This window comes from Lepisosteus platostomus, chromosome 5, assembly GCF_059453375.1.
Source record: "Lepisosteus platostomus isolate fLepPlt1 chromosome 5, fLepPlt1.hap1, whole genome shotgun sequence".
Taxonomy (NCBI): Eukaryota; Metazoa; Chordata; class Actinopteri; order Semionotiformes; family Lepisosteidae; genus Lepisosteus; species Lepisosteus platostomus.
Genome location: NC_142615.1, coordinates 47,390,978 through 47,408,307, shown reverse-complemented (window position 1 = coordinate 47,408,307; position 17,330 = coordinate 47,390,978). Strand labels below are relative to the sequence as shown.

General features: G+C 52.3%; 17 non-coding genes and 9 pseudogenes across 17 annotated transcripts; all 26 read right to left on the bottom strand.

Moving 5' to 3' along the window:
* Window positions 1-346: 346 nt before the first annotated feature.
* On the bottom strand, window positions 347-465 carry LOC148667716 (5S ribosomal RNA; annotated as a pseudogene).
* Window positions 466-1,002: 537 nt separating this feature from the next.
* LOC148667715 (5S ribosomal RNA) lies at window positions 1,003-1,121 on the bottom strand. The gene has a single exon (XR_015938392.1). It is a non-coding gene; the product is annotated as a 5S ribosomal RNA (ribosomal RNA).
* A 537-nt stretch (window positions 1,122-1,658) lies between these two features.
* Window positions 1,659-1,777, bottom strand: LOC148667714 (5S ribosomal RNA; annotated as a pseudogene).
* A 541-nt stretch (window positions 1,778-2,318) lies between these two features.
* On the bottom strand, window positions 2,319-2,437 carry LOC148667713 (5S ribosomal RNA). The gene has a single exon (XR_015937440.1). It is a non-coding gene; the product is annotated as a 5S ribosomal RNA (ribosomal RNA).
* Window positions 2,438-2,974: 537 nt separating this feature from the next.
* LOC148667712 (5S ribosomal RNA) lies at window positions 2,975-3,093 on the bottom strand (annotated as a pseudogene).
* A 537-nt stretch (window positions 3,094-3,630) lies between these two features.
* On the bottom strand, window positions 3,631-3,749 carry LOC148667711 (5S ribosomal RNA). The gene has a single exon (XR_015937439.1). It is a non-coding gene; the product is annotated as a 5S ribosomal RNA (ribosomal RNA).
* A 533-nt stretch (window positions 3,750-4,282) lies between these two features.
* LOC148667710 (5S ribosomal RNA) lies at window positions 4,283-4,401 on the bottom strand (annotated as a pseudogene).
* Window positions 4,402-4,938: 537 nt separating this feature from the next.
* Window positions 4,939-5,057, bottom strand: LOC148667709 (5S ribosomal RNA). Its single transcript, XR_015937438.1, has one exon. It is a non-coding gene; the product is annotated as a 5S ribosomal RNA (ribosomal RNA).
* Window positions 5,058-5,594: 537 nt separating this feature from the next.
* On the bottom strand, window positions 5,595-5,713 carry LOC148667708 (5S ribosomal RNA). The gene has a single exon (XR_015937437.1). It is a non-coding gene; the product is annotated as a 5S ribosomal RNA (ribosomal RNA).
* Window positions 5,714-6,250: 537 nt separating this feature from the next.
* LOC148667707 (5S ribosomal RNA) lies at window positions 6,251-6,369 on the bottom strand. Its single transcript, XR_015937436.1, has one exon. It is a non-coding gene; the product is annotated as a 5S ribosomal RNA (ribosomal RNA).
* A 537-nt stretch (window positions 6,370-6,906) lies between these two features.
* Window positions 6,907-7,025, bottom strand: LOC148667706 (5S ribosomal RNA; annotated as a pseudogene).
* A 537-nt stretch (window positions 7,026-7,562) lies between these two features.
* LOC148667705 (5S ribosomal RNA) lies at window positions 7,563-7,681 on the bottom strand. Its single transcript, XR_015938610.1, has one exon. It is a non-coding gene; the product is annotated as a 5S ribosomal RNA (ribosomal RNA).
* Window positions 7,682-8,218: 537 nt separating this feature from the next.
* Window positions 8,219-8,337, bottom strand: LOC148667704 (5S ribosomal RNA). Its single transcript, XR_015937435.1, has one exon. It is a non-coding gene; the product is annotated as a 5S ribosomal RNA (ribosomal RNA).
* A 537-nt stretch (window positions 8,338-8,874) lies between these two features.
* On the bottom strand, window positions 8,875-8,993 carry LOC148667703 (5S ribosomal RNA). The gene has a single exon (XR_015937434.1). It is a non-coding gene; the product is annotated as a 5S ribosomal RNA (ribosomal RNA).
* A 537-nt stretch (window positions 8,994-9,530) lies between these two features.
* On the bottom strand, window positions 9,531-9,649 carry LOC148667702 (5S ribosomal RNA). The gene has a single exon (XR_015937433.1). It is a non-coding gene; the product is annotated as a 5S ribosomal RNA (ribosomal RNA).
* Window positions 9,650-10,186: 537 nt separating this feature from the next.
* LOC148667701 (5S ribosomal RNA) lies at window positions 10,187-10,305 on the bottom strand. Its single transcript, XR_015938435.1, has one exon. It is a non-coding gene; the product is annotated as a 5S ribosomal RNA (ribosomal RNA).
* A 537-nt stretch (window positions 10,306-10,842) lies between these two features.
* LOC148667700 (5S ribosomal RNA) lies at window positions 10,843-10,961 on the bottom strand. The gene has a single exon (XR_015937431.1). It is a non-coding gene; the product is annotated as a 5S ribosomal RNA (ribosomal RNA).
* Window positions 10,962-11,498: 537 nt separating this feature from the next.
* LOC148667699 (5S ribosomal RNA) lies at window positions 11,499-11,617 on the bottom strand (annotated as a pseudogene).
* Window positions 11,618-12,154: 537 nt separating this feature from the next.
* On the bottom strand, window positions 12,155-12,273 carry LOC148667698 (5S ribosomal RNA). The gene has a single exon (XR_015937208.1). It is a non-coding gene; the product is annotated as a 5S ribosomal RNA (ribosomal RNA).
* Window positions 12,274-12,810: 537 nt separating this feature from the next.
* On the bottom strand, window positions 12,811-12,929 carry LOC148667697 (5S ribosomal RNA; annotated as a pseudogene).
* A 532-nt stretch (window positions 12,930-13,461) lies between these two features.
* On the bottom strand, window positions 13,462-13,580 carry LOC148667696 (5S ribosomal RNA). The gene has a single exon (XR_015937430.1). It is a non-coding gene; the product is annotated as a 5S ribosomal RNA (ribosomal RNA).
* Window positions 13,581-14,113: 533 nt separating this feature from the next.
* On the bottom strand, window positions 14,114-14,232 carry LOC148667695 (5S ribosomal RNA). The gene has a single exon (XR_015937429.1). It is a non-coding gene; the product is annotated as a 5S ribosomal RNA (ribosomal RNA).
* Window positions 14,233-14,769: 537 nt separating this feature from the next.
* LOC148667694 (5S ribosomal RNA) lies at window positions 14,770-14,888 on the bottom strand (annotated as a pseudogene).
* A 537-nt stretch (window positions 14,889-15,425) lies between these two features.
* LOC148667693 (5S ribosomal RNA) lies at window positions 15,426-15,544 on the bottom strand. Its single transcript, XR_015938368.1, has one exon. It is a non-coding gene; the product is annotated as a 5S ribosomal RNA (ribosomal RNA).
* A 537-nt stretch (window positions 15,545-16,081) lies between these two features.
* On the bottom strand, window positions 16,082-16,200 carry LOC148667692 (5S ribosomal RNA; annotated as a pseudogene).
* Window positions 16,201-16,737: 537 nt separating this feature from the next.
* Window positions 16,738-16,856, bottom strand: LOC148667691 (5S ribosomal RNA). The gene has a single exon (XR_015938828.1). It is a non-coding gene; the product is annotated as a 5S ribosomal RNA (ribosomal RNA).
* Window positions 16,857-17,330: the final 474 nt, after the last annotated feature.

The window sequence follows — 17,330 nt, the reverse complement described above, 5'->3', positions numbered from 1 at the left end:
AGGGCGCTATAGAGGATCGCTGTGGAGAGCTGCTGCTGTGCTTTGACATCTGAGCTCTGTGGAAAACGATCTCAATACAATTCTGAAAAACGCGACTCTCCGAACGCCAGCCGAACAAGTCTCCACAGCCGAAGCGCTGTGTCTCTTTTCAGCTGGCGATAAACCTTTCCTCGATCCTTTGCGCACTTGTAAAACTGTTCATGATCAGAATAAAAAACGCTCACGCTAATACACAAGCACCCGCGTCTCGCCAAAGCTGACAAATAAACAGACGGACAAGCCGCACTGCACGTGTGAACAGGGGAATGAGCGAGCGAGCGGGGATAGGGCGCCTCCTGCGCTTAAAAGCTTACAGCACCTGGTATTCCCAGGCGGTCTCCCATCCAAGTACTAACCAGGCCCATCCCTGTTTAGCTTCCGAGATCAGATGAGATCAGGCATGCTCAAGGGGTTGTGGCCGTAAGCAAGAGCAAGGCTCGCTGGCACCCTTCTTATTGAGAGGACAGCTCCGTCACCTCTTTTACGACGCTGCTCTTTTTCCCTTGCGTTTTTCTCTTCTTCCCACGTTCTCTCTCTTCACTGCCTTCGTCCCCGCTCTATTTCACTTCAGCCTTTCACTCTTGCTTCCTTCCAATGAGGACGGAGCTGCGGGAGAAAGGGCGCTATAGAGGATCGCTGTGGAGAGCTGCTGCTGTGCTTTGACATCTGAGTTCTGTGGAAAACGATCTCAATACAATTCTGAAAAACGCGACTCTCCGAACGCCAGCCGAACAAGTCTCCACAGCCGAAGCGCTGTGTCTCTTTTCAGCTGGCGATAAACCTTTCTTCGATCCTTTGCGGACTTGTAAAACTGTTCCTGATCAGAATAAAAAACGCTCACGCTAATACACAAGCACCCGTGTCTCGCCAAAGCTGACAAATAAACAGACGGACAAGCCGCACTGCACGTGTGAACAGGGGAATGAGCGAGCGAGCGGAGATAGGGCGCCTCCTGCGCTTAAAAGCTTACAGCACCTGGTATTCCCAGGCGGTCTCCCATCCAAGTACTAACCAGGCCCATCCCTGTTTAGCTTCCGAAATCAGACGAGATCAGGTGTGCTCAAGGGGGTGTGGCCGTAAGCGAGAGCAAGGCTCGCTGGCACCCTTCTTATTGAGAGGACAGCTCCGTCACCTCTTTTACGACGCTGCTTTTTTTCCCTTGCGTTTTTCTCTTCTTCCCACGTTCTCTCTCTTCACTGCCTTCGTCCCCGCTCTATTTCACTTCAGCCTTTCACTCTTGCTTCCTTCCAATGAGGACGGAGCTGCGGGAGAAAGGGCGCTATAGAGGATCGCTGTGGAGAGCTGCTGCTGTGCTTTGACATCTGAGCTCTGTGGAAAACGATCTCAATACAATTCTGAAAAACGCGACTCTCCGAACGCCAGCCGAACAAGTCTCCACAGCCGAAGCGCTGTGTCTCTTTTCAGCTGGCGATAAACCTTTCCTCGATCCTTTGCAGACTTGTAAAACTGTTCCTGATCAGAATAAAAAACGCTCACGCTAATACACAAGCACCCGTGTCTCGCCAAAGCTGACAAATAAACAGACGGACAAGCCGCACTGCACGTGTGAACAGGGGAATGAGCGAGCGAGCGGGGATAGGGCGCCTCCTGCGCTTAAAAGCTTGCAGCACCTGGTATTCCCAGGCGGTCTCCCATCCAAGTACTAACCAGGCCCATCCCTGTTTAGCTTCCGAGATCAGACGAGATCAGGCATGCTCAAGGGGGTGTGGCCGTAAGCGAGAGCAAGGCTCGCTGGCACCCTTCTTATTGAGAGGACAGCTCCGTCACCTCTTTTACGACGCTGCTTTTTTTCCCTTGCGTTTTTCTCTTCTTCCCACGTTCTCTCTCTTCACTGCCTTCGTCCCCGCTCTATTTCACTTCAGCCTTTCACTCTTGCTTCCTTCCAATGAGGACGGAGCTGCGGGAGAAAGGGCGCTATAGAGGATCGCTGTGGAGAGCTGCTGCTGTGCTTTGACATCTGAGCTCTGTGGAAAACGATCTCAATACAATTCTGAAAAACGCGACTCTCCGAACGCCAGCCGAACAAGTCTCCACAGCCGAAGCGCTGTGTCTCTATTCAGCTGGCGATAAACCATCCCTCGATTCTTTGCGGACTTGTTAAACTGTTCCTGATCAGAATAAAAAACGCTCACGCTAATACACAAGCACCCGTGTCTCGCCAAAGCTGACAAATAAACAGACGGACAAGCCGCACTGCACGTGTGAACAGGGGAATGAGCGAGCGAGCGAGCGGGGATAGGGCGCCTCCTGCGCTTAAAAGCTTACAGCACCTGGTATTCCCAGGCGGTCTCCCATCCAAGTACTAACCAGGCCCATCCCTGTTTAGCTTCCGAGATCAGACGAGATCAGGCGTGCTCAAGGGGGTGTGGCCGTAAGCAAGAGCAAGGCTCGCTGGCACCCTTCTTATTGAGAGGACAGCTCCGTCACCTCTTTTACGACGCTGCTTTTTTTCCCTTGCGTTTTTCTCTTCTTCCCACGTTCTCTCTCTTCACTGCCTTCGTCCCCGCTCTATTTCACTTCAGCCTTTCACTCTTGCTTCCTTCCAATGAGGACGGAGCTGCGGGAGAAAGGGCGCTATAGAGGATCGCTGTGGAGAGCTGCTGCTGTGCTTTGACATCTGAGCTCTGTGGAAAACGATCTCAATACAATTCTGAAAAACGCGACTCTCCGAACGCCAGCCGAACAAGTCTCCACAGCCGAAGCGCTGTGTCTCTTTTCAGCTGGCGATAAACCTTTCCTCGATCCTTTGCGGACTTGTAAAACTGTTCCTGATCAGAATAAAAAACGCTCACGCTAATACACAAGCACCCGTGTCTCGCCAAAGCTGACAAATAAACAGACGGACAAGCCGCACTGCACGTGTGAACAGGGGAATGAGCGAGCGAGCGGGGATAGGGCGCCTCCTGCGCTTAAAAGCTTACAGCACCTGGTATTCCCAGGCGGTCTCCCATCCAAGTACTAACCAGGCCCATCCCTGTTTAGCTTCCGAGATCAGACAAGATCAGGCGTGCTCAAAGGGGTGTGGCCGTAAGCGAGAGCAAGGCTCGCTGGCACCCTTCTTATTGAGAGGACAGCTCCGTCACCTCTTTTACGACGCTGCTTTTTTTCCCTTGCGTTTTTCTCTTCTTCCCACGTTCTCTCTCTTCACTGCCTTCGTCCCCGCTCTATTTCACTTCAGCCTTTCACTCTTGCTTCCTTCCAATGAGGACGGAGCTGCGGGAGAAAGGGCGCTATAGAGGATCGCTGTGGAGAGCTGCTGCTGTGCTTTGACATCTGAGCTCTGTGGAAAACGATCTCAATACAATTCTGAAAAACGCGACTCTCCGAACGCCAGCCGAACAAGTCTCCACAGCCGAAGCGCTGTGTCTCTTTTCAGCTGGCGATAAACCTTTCCTCGATCCTTTGCGGACTTGTAAAACTGTTCCTGATCAGAATAAAAAACGCTCACGCTAATACACAAGCACCCGTGTCTCGCCAAAGCTGACAAATAAACAGACGGACAAGCCGCACTGCACGTGTGAACAGGGGAATGAGCGAGCGAGCGGGGATAGGGCGCCTCCTGCGCTTAAAAGCTTACAGCACCTGGTATTCCCAGGCGGTCTCCCATCCAAGTACTAACCAGGCCCATCCCTGTTTAGCTTCCGAGATCAGACGAGATCAGGCGTGCTCAAGGGGGTGTGGCCGTAAGCGAGAGCAAGGCTCGCTGGCACCCTTCTTATTGAGAGGACAGCTCCGTCACCTCTTTTACGACGCTGCTTTTTTTCCCTTGCGTTTTTCTCTTCTTCCCACGTTCTCTCTCTTCACTGCCTTCGTCCCCGCTCTATTTCACTTCAGCCTTTCACTCTTGCTTCCTTCCAATGAGGACGGAGCTGCGGGAGAAAGGGCGCTATAGAGGATCGCTGTGGAGAGCTGCTGCTGTGCTTTGACATCTGAGCTCTGTGGAAAACGATCTCAATACAATTCTGAAAAACGCGACTCTCCGAACGCCAGCCGAACAAGTCTCCACAGCTGATGCGCTGTGTCTCTTTTCAGCTGGCGATAAACCTTTCCTCGATCCTTTGCGGAGTTGTAAAACTGTTCCTGATCAGAATAAAAAACGCTCACGCTAATACACAAGCACCCGTGTCTCGCCAAAGCTGACAAATAAACAGACGGACAAGCCGCACTGCACGTGTGAACAGGGGAATGAGCGAGCGGGGATAGGGCGCCTCCTGCGCTTAAACGTTTACAGCACCTGGTATTCCCGGGCGGTCTCCCATCCAAGTACTAACCAGGCCCATCCCTGTTTAGCTTCCGAGATCAGACGAGATCAGGTGTGCTCAAGGGGGTGTGGCCGTAAGCGAGAGCAGGGCTCGCTGGCACCCTTCTTATTGAGAGGACAGCTCCGTCACCTCTTTTACGACGCTGCTTTTTTTCCCTTGCGTTTTTCACTTCTTCCCACGTTCTCTCTCTTCACTGCCTTCGTCCCCGCTCTATTTCACTTCAGCCTTTCACTCTTGCTTCCTTCCAATGAGGACGGAGCTGCGGGAGAAAGGGCGCTATAGAGGATCGCTGTGGAGAGCTGCTGCTGTGCTTTGACATCTGAGCTCTGTGGAAAACGATCTCAATACAATTCTGAAAAACGCGACTCTCCGAACGCCAGCCGAACAAGTCTCCACAGCCGAAGCGCTGTGTCTCTTTTCAGCTGGCGATAAACCTTTCCTCGATCCTTTGCAGACTTGTTAAACTGTTCCTGATCAGAATAAAAAACGCTCACGCTAATACACAAGCACCCGTGTCTCGCCAAAGCTGACAAATAAACAGACGGACAAGCCGCACTGCACGTGTGAACAGGGGAATGAGCGAGCGAGCGGGGATAGGGCGCCTCCTGCGCTTAAAAGCTTACAGCACCTGGTATTCCCAGGCGGTCTCCCATCCAAGTACTAACCAGGCCCATCCCTGTTTAGCTTCCGAGATCAGACGAGATCAGGCGTGCTCAAGGGGGTGTGGCCGTAAGCGAGAGCAAGGCTCGCTGGCACCCTTCTTATTGAGAGGACAGCTCCGTCACCTCTTTTACGACGCTGCTTTTTTTCCCTTGCGTTTTTCTCTTCTTCCCACGTTCTCTCTCTTCACTGCCTTCGTCCCCGCTCTATTTCACTTCAGCCTTTCACTCTTGCTTCCTTCCAATGAGGACGGAGCTGCGGGAGAAAGGGCGCTATAGAGGATCGCTGTGGAGAGCTGCTGCTGTGCTTTGACATCTGAGCTCTGTGGAAAACGATCTCAATACAATTCTGAAAAACGCGACTCTCCGAACGCCAGCCGAACAAGTCTCCACAGCCGAAGCGCTGTGTCTCTTTTCAGCTGGCGATAAACCTTTCCTCGATCCTTTGCGGACTTGTTAAACTGTTCCTGATCAGAATAAAAAACGCTCACGCTAATACACAAGCACCCGTGTCTCGCCAAAGCTGACAAATAAACAGACGGACAAGCCGCACTGCACGTGTGAACAGGGGAATGAGCGAGCGAGCGGGGATAGGGCGCCTCCTGCGCTTAAAAGCTTACAGCACCTGGTATTCCCAGGCGGTCTCCCATCCAAGTACTAACCAGGCCCATCCCTGTTTAGCTTCCGAGATCAGACGAGATCAGGCGTGCTCAAGGGGGTGTGGCCGTAAGCGAGAGCAAGGCTCGCTGGCACCCTTCTTATTGAGAGGACATCTCCGTCACCTCTTTTACGACGCTGCTTTTTTTCCCTTGCGTTTTTCTCTTCTTCCCACGTTCTCTCTCTTCACTGCCTTCATCCCCGCTCTATTTCACTTCAGCCTTTCACTCTTGCTTCCTTCCAATGAGGACGGAGCTGCGGGAGAAAGGGCGCTATAGAGGATCGCTGTGGAGAGCTGCTGCTGTGCTTTGACATCTGAGCTCTGAGGAAAACGATCTCAATACAATTCTGAGAAACGCGACTCTACGAACGCCAGCCGAACAAGTCTCCACAGCCGAAGCGCTGTGTCTCTTTTCAGCTGGCGATAAACCTTTCCTCGATCCTTTGCGGACTTGTAAAACTGTTCCTGATCAGAATAAAAAACGCTCACGCTAATACACAAGCACCCGTGTCTCGCCAAAGCTGACAAATAAAGAGACGGACAAGCCGCACTGCACGTGTGAACAGGGGAATGAGCGAGCGAGCGGGGATAGGGCGCCTCCTGCGCTTAAAAGCTTACAGCACCTGGTATTCCCAGGCGGTCTCCCATCCAAGTACTAACCAGGCCCATCCCTGTTTAGCTTCCGAGATCAGACGAGATCAGGCGTGCTCAAGGGGGTGTGGCCGTAAGCGAGAGCAAGGTTCGCTGGCACCCTTCTTATTGAGAGGACAGCTCCGTCACCTCTTTTTCGACGCTGCTTTTTTTCCCTTGCGTTTTTCTCTTCTTCCCACGTTCTCTCTCTTCACTGCCTTCGTCCCTGCTCTATTTCACTTCAGCCTTTCACTCTTGCTTCCTTCCAATGAGGACGGAGCTGCGGGAGAAAGGGCGCTATAGAGGATCGCTGTGGAGAGCTGCTGCTGTGCTTTGACATCTGAGCTCTGTGGAAAACGATCTCAATACAATTCTGAAAAACGCGACTCTCCGAACGCCAGCCGAACAAGTCTCCACAGCCGAAGCGCTGTGTCTCTTTTCAGCTGGCGATAAACCTTTCTTCGATTCTTTGCGGACTTGTTAAACTGTTCCTGATCAGAATAAAAAACGCTCACGCTAATACACAAGCACCCGTGTCTCGCCAAAGCTGACAAATAAACAGACGGACAAGCCGCACTGCACGTGTGAACAGGGGAATGAGCGAGCGAGCGGGGATAGGGCGCCTCCTGCGCTTAAAAGCTTACAGCACCTGGTATTCCCAGGCGGTCTCCCATCCAAGTACTAACCAGGCCCATCTCTGTTTAGCTTCCGAGATCAGACGAGATCAGGCGTGCTCAAGGGGGTGTGGCCGTAAGCGAGAGCAAGGCTCGCTGGCACCCTTCTTATTGAGAGGACAGCTCCGTCACCTCTTTTACGACGCTGCTTTTTTTCTCTTGCGTTTTTCTCTTCTTCCCACGTTCTCTCTCTTCACTGCCTTCGTCCCCGCTCTATTTCACTTCAGCCTTTCACTCTTGCTTCCTTCCAATGAGGACGGAGATGCGGGAGAAAGGGCGCTATAGAGGATCGCTGTGGAGAGCTGCTGCTGTGCTTTGACATCTGAGCTCTGTGGAAAACGATCTCAATACAATTCTGAAAAACGCGACTCTCCGAACGCCAGCCAAACAAGTCTCCACAGCCGAAGCGCTGTGTCTCTTTTCAGTTGGCGATAAACCTTTCCTCGATCCTTTGCGGACTTGTAAAGCTGTTCCTGATCAGAATAAAAAACGCTCACGCTAATACACAAGCACCCGTGTCTCGCCAAAGCTGAGAAATAAACAGACGGACAAGCCGCACTGCACGTGTGAACAGGGGAATGAGCGAGCGAGCGGGGATAGGGCGCCTCCTGCGCATAAAAGCTTACAGCACCTGGTATTCCCAGGCGGTCTCCCATCCAAGTACTATCCAGGCCCATCCCTGTTTAGCTTCCAAGATCAGATGAGATCAGGCGTGGTCAAGGGGGTGTGGCCGTAAGCGAGAGCAAGGCTCGCTGGCACCCTTCTTATTGAGAGGACAGCTCCGTCACCTCTTTTACGACGCTGCTTTTTTTCCCTTGCGTTTTTCTCTTCTTCCCACGTTCTCTCTCTTCACTGCCTTCGTCCCCGCTCTATTTCACTTCAGCCTTTCACTCTTGCTTCCTTCCAATGAGGACGGAGCTGCGGGAGAAAGGGCGCTATAGAGGATCGCTGTGGAGAGCTGCTGCTGTGCTTTGACATCTGAGCTCTGTGGAAAACGATCTCAATACAATTCTGAAAAACGCGACTCTCCGAACGCCAGCCGAACAAGTCTCCACAGCCGAAGCGCTGTGTCTCTTTTCAGCTGGCGATAAACCTTTCCTCGATCCTTTGCGGACTTGTTAAACTGTTCCTGATCAGAATAAAAAACGCTCACGCTAATACACAAGCACCCGTGTCTCGCCAAAGCTGACAAATAAACAGACGGACAAGCCGCACTGCACGTGTGAACAGGGGAATGAGCGAGCGAGCGGGGATAGGGCGCCTCCTGCGCTTAAAAGCTTACAGCACCTGGTATTCCCAGGCGGTCTCCCATCCAAGTACTAACCAGGCCCATCCCTGTTTAGCTTCCGAGATCAGACGAGATCAGGCGTGCTCAAGGGGGTGTGGCCGTAAGCGAGAGCAAGGCTCGCTGGCACCCTTCTTATTGAGAGGACATCTCCGTCACCTCTTTTACGACGCTGCTTTTTTTCCCTTGCGTTTTTCTCTTCTTCCCACGTTCTCTCTCTTCACTGCCTTCATCCCCGCTCTATTTCACTTCAGCCTTTCACTCTTGCTTCCTTCCAATGAGGACGGAGCTGCGGGAGAAAGGGCGCTATAGAGGATCGCTGTGGAGAGCTGCTGCTGTGCTTTGACATCTGAGCTCTGAGGAAAACGATCTCAATACAATTCTGAGAAACGCGACTCTCCGAACGCCAGCCGAACAAGTCTCCACAGCCGAAGCGCTGTGTCTCTTTTCAGCTGGCGATAAACCTTTCCTCGATCCTTTGCGGACTTGTAAAACTGTTCCTGATCAGAATAAAAAACGCTCACGCTAATACACAAGCACCCGTGTCTCGCCAAAGCTGACAAATAAAGAGACGGACAAGCCGCACTGCACGTGTGAACAGGGGAATGAGCGAGCGAGCGGGGATAGGGCGCCTCCTGCGCTTAAAAGCTTACAGCACCTGGTATTCCCAGGCGGTCTCCCATCCAAGTACTAACCAGGCCCATCCCTGTTTAGCTTCCGAGATCAGACGAGATCAGGCGTGCTCAAGGGGGTGTGGCCGTAAGCGAGAGCAAGGTTCGCTGGCACCCTTCTTATTGAGAGGACAGCTCCGTCACCTCTTTTTCGACGCTGCTTTTTTTCCCTTGCGTTTTTCTCTTCTTCCCACGTTCTCTCTCTTCACTGCCTTCGTCCCTGCTCTATTTCACTTCAGCCTTTCACTCTTGCTTCCTTCCAATGAGGACGGAGCTGCGGGAGAAAGGGCGCTATAGAGGATCGCTGTGGAGAGCTGCTGCTGTGCTTTGACATCTGAGCTCTGTGGAAAACGATCTCAATACAATTCTGAAAAACGCGACTCTCCGAACGCCAGCCGAACAAGTCTCCACAGCCGAAGCGCTGTGTCTCTTTTCAGCTGGCGATAAACCTTTCTTCGATTCTTTGCGGACTTGTTAAACTGTTCCTGATCAGAATAAAAAACGCTCACGCTAATACACAAGCACCCGTGTCTCGCCAAAGCTGACAAATAAACAGACGGACAAGCCGCACTGCACGTGTGAACAGGGGAATGAGCGAGCGAGCGGGGATAGGGCGCCTCCTGCGCTTAAAAGCTTACAGCACCTGGTATTCCCAGGCGGTCTCCCATCCAAGTACTAACCAGGCCCATCCCTGTTTAGCTTCCGAGATCAGACGAGATCAGGCGTGCTCAAGGGGGTGTGGCCGTAAGCGAGAGCAAGGCTCGCTGGCACCCTTCTTATTGAGAGGACAGCTCCGTCACCTCTTTTACGACGCTGCTTTTTTTCTCTTGCGTTTTTCTCTTCTTCCCACGTTCTCTCTCTTCACTGCCTTCGTCCCCGCTCTATTTCACTTCAGCCTTTCACTCTTGCTTCCTTCCAATGAGGACGGAGATGCGGGAGAAAGGGCGCTATAGAGGATCGCTGTGGAGAGCTGCTGCTGTGCTTTGACATCTGAGCTCTGTGGAAAACGATCTCAATACAATTCTGAAAAACGCGACTCTCCGAACGCCAGCCAAACAAGTCTCCACAGCCGAAGCGCTGTGTCTCTTTTCAGTTGGCGATAAACCTTTCCTCGATCCTTTGCGGACTTGTAAAGCTGTTCCTGATCAGAATAAAAAACGCTCACGCTAATACACAAGCACCCGTGTCTCGCCAAAGCTGAGAAATAAACAGACGGACAAGCCGCACTGCACGTGTGAACAGGGGAATGAGCGAGCGAGCGGGGATAGGGCGCCTCCTGCGCATAAAAGCTTACAGCACCTGGTATTCCCAGGCGGTCTCCCATCCAAGTACTAACCAGGCCCATCCCTGTTTAGCTTCCAAGATCAGATGAGATCAGGCGTGGTCAAGGGGGTGTGGCCGTAAGCGAGAGCAAGGCTCGCTGGCACCCTTCTTATTGAGAGGACAGCTCCGTCACCTCTTTTACGATGCTGCTTTTTTTCCCTTGCGTTTTTCTCTTCTTCCCACGTTCTCTCTCTTCACTGCCTTCGTCCCCGCTCTATTTCACTTCAGCCTTTCACTCTTGCTTCCTTCCAATGAGGACGGAGCTGCGGGAGAAAGGGCGCTATAGAGGATCGCTGTGGAGAGCTGCTGCTGTGCTTTGACATCTGAGCTCTGTGGAAAACGATCTCAATACAATTCTGAAAAACGCGACTCTCCGAACGCCAGCCGAACAAGTCTCCACAGCCGAAGCGCTGTGTCTCTTTTCAGCTGGCGATAAACCTTTCCTCGATCCTTTGCGGACTTGTTAAACTGTTCCTGATCAGAATAAAAAACGCTCACGCTAATACACAAGCACCCGTGTCTCGCCAAAGCTGACAAATAAACAGACGGACAAGCCGCACTGCTCGTGTGAACAGGGGAGTGAGCGAGCGAGCGGGGATAGGGCGCCTCCTGCGCTTAAAAGCTTACAGCACCTGGTATTCCCAGGCGGTCTCCCATCCAAGTACTAACCAGGCCCATCCCTGTTTAGCTTCCGAGATCAGACGAGATCAGGCGTGCTCAAGGGGGTGTGGCCGTAAGCGAGAGCAAGGCTCGCTGGCACCCTTCTTATTGAGAGGACAGCTCCGTCACCTCTTTTACGACGCTGCTTTTTTTCCCTTGCGTTTTTCTCTTCTTCCCACGTTCTCTCTCTTCACTGCCTTCGTCCCCGCTCTATTTCACTTCAGCCTTTCACTCTTGCTTCCTTCCAATGAGGACGGAGCTGCGGGAGAAAGGGCGCTATAGAAAATCGCTGTGGAGAGCTGCTGCTGTGCTTTGACATCTGAGCTCTGTGGAAAACGATCTCAATACAATTCTGAAAAACGCGACTCTCCGAACGCCAGCCGAACAAGTCTCCACAGCCGAAGCGCTGTGTCTCTTTTCAGCTGGCGATAAACCTTTCCTCGATCCTTTGCTGACTTGTAAAACTGTTCCTGATCAGAATAAAAAAAGCTCACGCTAATACACAAGCACCCGTGTCTCGCCAAAGCTGACAAATAAACAGACGGACAAGCCGCACTGCACGTGTGAACAGGGGAATGAGCGAGCGAGCGGGGATAGGGCGCCTCCTGCGCTTAAAAGCTTACAGCACCTGGTATTCCCAGGCGGTCTCCCATCCAAGTACTAACCAGGCCCATCTCTGTTTAGCTTCCGAGATCAGACGAGATCAGGCGTGCTCAAGGAGGTGTGGCCGTAAGCGAGAGCAAGGCTCGCTGGCACCCTTCTTATTGAGAAGACAGCTCCGTCACCTCTTTTACGACGCTGCTTTTTTTCCCTTGCGTTTTTCTCTTCTTCCCACGTTCTCTCTCTTCACTGCCTTCTTCCCCGCTCTATTTCACTTCAGCCTTTCACTCTTGCTTCCTTCCAATGAGGACGGAGCTGCGGGAGAAAGGGCGCTATAGAGGATCGCTGTGGAGAGCTGCTGCTGTGCTTTGACATCTGAGCTCTGTGGAAAACGATCTCAATACAATTCTGAAAAACGCGACTCTCCGAACGCCAGCCGAACAAGTCTCCACAGCCGAAGCGCTGTGTCTCTTTTCAGCTGGCGATAAACCTTTCCTCGATCCTTTGCGGACTTGTAAAACTGTTCCTGATCAGAATAAAAAACGCTCACGCTAATACACAAGCACCCGTGTCTCGCCAAAGCTGACAAATAAACAGACGGACAAGCCGCACTGCACGTGTGAACAGGGGAATGAGCGAGCGAGCGGGGATAGGGCGCCTCCTGCGCTTAAAAGCTTACAGCACCTGGTATTCCCAGGCGGTCTCCCATCCAAGTACTAACCAGGCCCATCCCTGTTTAGCTTCCGAGATCAGACGAGATCAGGCGTGCTCAAGGAGGTGTGGCCGTAAGCGAGAGCAAGGCTCGCTGGCACCCTTCTTATTGAGAAGACAGCTCCGTCACCTCTTTTACGACGCTGCTTTTTTTCCCTTGCGTTTTTCTCTTCTTCCCACGTTCTCTCTCTTCACTGCCTTCTTCCCCGCTCTATTTCACTTCAGCCTTTCACTCTTGCTTCCTTCCAATGAGGACGGAGCTGCGGGAGAAAGGGCGCTATAGAGGATCGCTGTGGAGAGCTGCTGCTGTGCTTTGACATCTGAGCTCTGTGGAAAACGATCTCAATACAATTCTGAAAAACGCGACTCTCCGAACGCCAGCCGAACAAGTCTCCACAGCTGAAGCGCTGTGTCTCTTTTCAGCTGGCGATAAACCTTTCCTCGATCCTTTGCGGACTTGTAAAACTGTTCCTGATCAGAATAAAAAACGCTCACGCTAATACACAAGCACCCGTGTCTCGCCAAAGCTGACAAATAAACAGACGGACAAGCCGCACTGCACGTGTGAACAGGGGAATGAGCGAGCGAGCGGGGATAGGGCGCCTCCTGCGCTTAAAAGCTTACAGCACCTGGTATTCCCAGGCGGTCTCCCATCCAAGTACTAACCAGGCCCATCCCTGTTTAGCTTCCGAAATCAGAAGAGATCAGGCGTGCTCAAGGGGGTGTGGCCGTAACCAAGAGCAAGACTCGCTGGCACCCTTCTTATTGAGAGGACAGCTCCGTCACCTCTTTTGCGACGCTGCTTTTTTTCCCTTGCGTTTTTCTCTTCTTCCCACGTTCTCTCTCTTCACTGCCTTCGTCCCCGCTCTATTTCACTTCAGCCTTTCACTCTTGCTTCCTTCCAATGAGGACGGAGCTGCGGGAGAAAGGGCGCTATAGAGGATCGCTGTGGAGAGCTGCTGCTGTGCTTTGACATCTGAGCTCTGTGGAAAACGATCTCAATACAATTCTGAAAAACGCGACTCTCCGAACGCCAGCCGAACAAGTCTCCACAGCCGAAGCGCTGTGTCTCTTTTCAGCTGGCGATAAACCTTTCCTCGATCATTTGCGGACTTGTTAAACTGTTCCTGATCAGAATAAAAAACGCTCACGCTAATACACAAGCACCCGTGTCTCGCCAAAGCTGACAAATAAACAGACGGACAAGCCGCACTGCACGTGTGAACAGGGGAATGAGCCAGCGAGCGGGGATAGGGCGCCTCCTTAAAAGCTTACAGCACCTGGTATTCCCAGGCGGTCTCCCATCCAAGTACTAACCAGGCCCATCCCTGTTTAGCTTCCGAGATCAGACGAGATCAGGCGTGCTCAAGGGGGTGTGGCCGTAAGCAAGAGGAAGGCTCGCTGGCACCCTTCTTATTGAGAGGACAGCTCCGTCACCTCTTTTACGACGCTGCTTTTTTTCCCTTGCGTTTTTCTCTTCTTCCCACGTTCTCTCTCTTCACTGCCTTCGTCCCCGCTCTATTTCACTTCAGCCTTTCACTCTTGCTTCCTTCCAATGAGGACGGAGCTGCGGGAGAAAGGGCGCTATAGAGGATCGCTGTGGAGAGCTGCTGCTGTGCTTTGACATCTGAGCTCTGTGGAAAACGATCTCAATACAATTCTGAAAAACGCGACTCTCCGAACGCCAGCCGAACAAGTCTCCACAGCCTAAGCGCTGTGTCTCTTTTCAGCTGGCGATAAACCTTTCCTCGATCCTTTGCGGACTTGTAAAACTGTTCCTGATCAGAATAAAAAACGCTCACGCTAATACACAAGCACCCGTGTCTCACCAAAGCTGACAAATAGACGGACAAGCCGCACTGCACGTGTGAACAGGGGAATGAGCGAGCGAGCGGGGATAGGGCGCCTCCTGCGCTTAAAAGCTTACAGCACCTGGTATTCCCAGGCGGTCTCCCATCCAAGTACTAACCAGGCCCATCCCTGTTTAGCTTCCGAGATCAGACGAGATCAGGCGTGCTCAAGGGGGTGTGGCCGTAAGCGAGAGCAAGGCTCGCTGGCACCCTTCTTATTGAGAGGACAGCTCCGTCACCTCTTTTACGACGCTGCTTTTTTTCCCTTGCGTTTTTCTCTTCTTCCCACGTTCTCTCTCTTCACTGCCTTCGTCCCCGCTCTATTTCACTTCAGCCTTTCACTCTTGCTTCCTTCCAATGAGGACGGAGCTGCGGGAGAAAGGGCGCTATAGAGGATCGCTGTGGAGAGCTGCTGCTGTGCTTTGACATCTGAGCTCTGTGGAAAACGATCTCAATACAATTCTGAAAAACGCGACTCTCCGAACGCCAGCCGAACAAGTCTCCACAGCCGAAGCGCTGTGTCTCTTTTCAGCTGGCGATAAACCTTTCCTCGATCCTTTGCGGACTTGTAAAACTGTTCCTGATCAGAATAAAAAACGCTCACGCTAATACACAAGCACCCGTGTCTCGCCAAAGCTGACAAATAAACAGACGGACAAGCCGCACTGCACGTGTGAACAGGGGAATGAGCGAGCGAGCGGGGATAGGGCGCCTCCTGCGCTTAAAAGCTTACAGCACCTGGTATTCCCAGGCGGTCTCCCATCCAATTACTAACCAGGCCCATCCCTGTTTAGCTTCCGAGATCAGAAGAGATCAGGCGTGCTCAAGGGGGTGTGGCCGTAAGCAAGAGCAAGACTCGCTGGCACCCTTCTTATTGAGAGGACAGCTCCGTCACCTCTTTTGCGACGCTGCTTTTTTTCCCTTGCGTTTTTCTCTTCTTCCCACGTTCTCTCTCTTCACTGCCTTCGTCCCCGCTCTATTTCACTTCAGCCTTTCACTCTTGCTTCCTTCCAATGAGGACGGAGCTGCGGGAGAAAGGGCGCTATAGAGGATCGCTGTGGAGAGCTGCTGCTGTGCTTTGACATCTGAGCTCTGTGGAAAACGATCTCAATACAATTCTGAAAAACGCGACTCTCCGAACGCCAGCCGAACAAGTCTCCACAGCCGAAGCGCTGTGTCTCTTTTCAGCTGGCGATAAACCTTTCCTCGATCCTTTGCGGACTTGTAAAACTGTTCCTGATCAGAATAAAAAACGCTCACGCTAATACACAAGCACCCGTGTCTCGCCAAAGCTGACAAATAAACAGACGGACAAGCCGCACTGCACGTGTGAACAGGGGAATGAGCGAGCGAGCGGGGATAGGGCGCCACCTGCGCTTAAAAGCTTACAGCACCTGGTATTCCCAGGCGGTCTCCCATCCAAGTACTAACCAGGCCCATCCCTGTTTAGCTTCCGAGATCAGACGAGATCAGGCGTGCTCAAGGTGGTGTGGCCGTAAGTGAGAGCAAGGCTCGCTGGCACCCTTCTTATTGAGAGGACAGCTCCGTCACCTCTTTTACGACGCTGCTTTTTTTCCCTTGCGTTTTTCTCTTCTTCCCACGTTCTCTCTCTTCACTGCCTTCGTCCCCGCTCTATTTCACTTCAGCCTTTCACTCTTGCTTCCTTCCAAAGAGGACGGAGCTGCGGGAGAAAGGGCGCTATAGAGGATCGCTGTGGAGAGCTGCTGCTGTGCTTTGACATCTGAGCTCTGTGGAAAACGATCTCAATACAATTCTGAAAAACGCGACTCTCCGAACGCCAGCCGAACAAGTCTCCACAGCCGAAGCGCTGTGTCTCTTTTCAGCTGGCGATAAACCTTTCCTCGATCCTTTGCGGACTTGTAAAACTGTTCCTGATCAGAATAAAAAACGCTCACGCTAATACACAAGCACCCGTGTCTCGCCAAAGCTGACAAATAAAGAGACGGACAAGCCGCACTGCACGTGTGAACAGGGGAATGAGCGAGCGAGCGGGGATAGGGCGCCTCCTGCGCTTAAAAGCTTACAGCACCTGGTATTCCCAGGCGGTCTCCCATCCAAGTACTAACCAGGCCCATCCCTGTTTAGCTTCCGAGATCAGACGAGATCAGGCGTGCACAAGGGGGTGTGGCCGAAAGCGAGCGAAAGACTCGCTGGCACCCTTCTTATTGAGAGGACAGCTCCGTCACCTCTTTTACGACGCTGCTTTTTTTCTCTTGCGTTTTTCTCTTCTTCCCACGTTCTCTCTCTTCACTGCCTTCGTCCCCGCTCTATTTCACTTCAGCCTTTCACTCTTGCTTCCTTCCAATGAGGACGGAGCTGCGGGAGAAAGGGCGCTATAGAGGATCGCTGTGGAGAGCTGCTGCTGTGCTTTGACATCTGAGCTCTGTGGAAAACGATCTCAATACAATTCTGAAAAACGCGACTCTCCGAACGCCAGCCGAACAAGTCTCCACAGCCGAAGCGCTGTGTCTCTTTTCAGCTGGCGATAAACCTTTCCTCGATCCTTTGCGGACTTGTAAAACTGTTCCTGATCAGAATAAAAAACGCTCACGCTAATACACAAGCACCCGTGTCTCGCCAAAGCTGACAAATAAAGAGACGGACAAGCCGCACTGCACGTGTGAACAGGGGAATGAGCGAGCGAGCGGGGATAGGGCGCCACCTGCGCTTAAAAGCTTACAGCACCTGGTATTCCCAGGCGGTCTCCCATCCAAGTACTAACCAGGCCCATCCCTGTTTAGCTTCCGAGATCAGACGAGATCAGGCGTGCTCAAGGTGGTGTGGCCGTAAGCGAGAGCAAGGCTCGCTGGCACCCTTCTTATTGAGAGGACAGCTCCGTCACCTCTTTTACGACGCTGCTTTTTTTCCCTTGCGTTTTTCTCTTCTTCCCACGTTCTCTCTCTTCACTGCCTTCGTCCCCGCTCTATTTCACTTCAGCCTTTCACTCTTGCTTCCTTCCAAAGAGGACGGAGCTGCGGGAGAAAGGGCGCTATAGAGGATCGCTGTGGAGAGCTGCTGCTGTGCTTTGACATCTGAGCTCTGTGGAAAACGATCTCAATACAATTCTGAAAAACGCGACTCTCCGAACGCCAGCCGAACAAGTCTCCACAGCCGAAGCGCTGTGTCTCTTTTCAGCTGGCGATAAACCTTTCCTCGATCCTTTGCGGACTTGTAAAACTGTTCCTGATCAGAATAAAAAACGCTCACGCTAATACACAAGCACCCGTGTCTCGCCAAAGCTGACAAATAAAGAGACGGACAAGCCG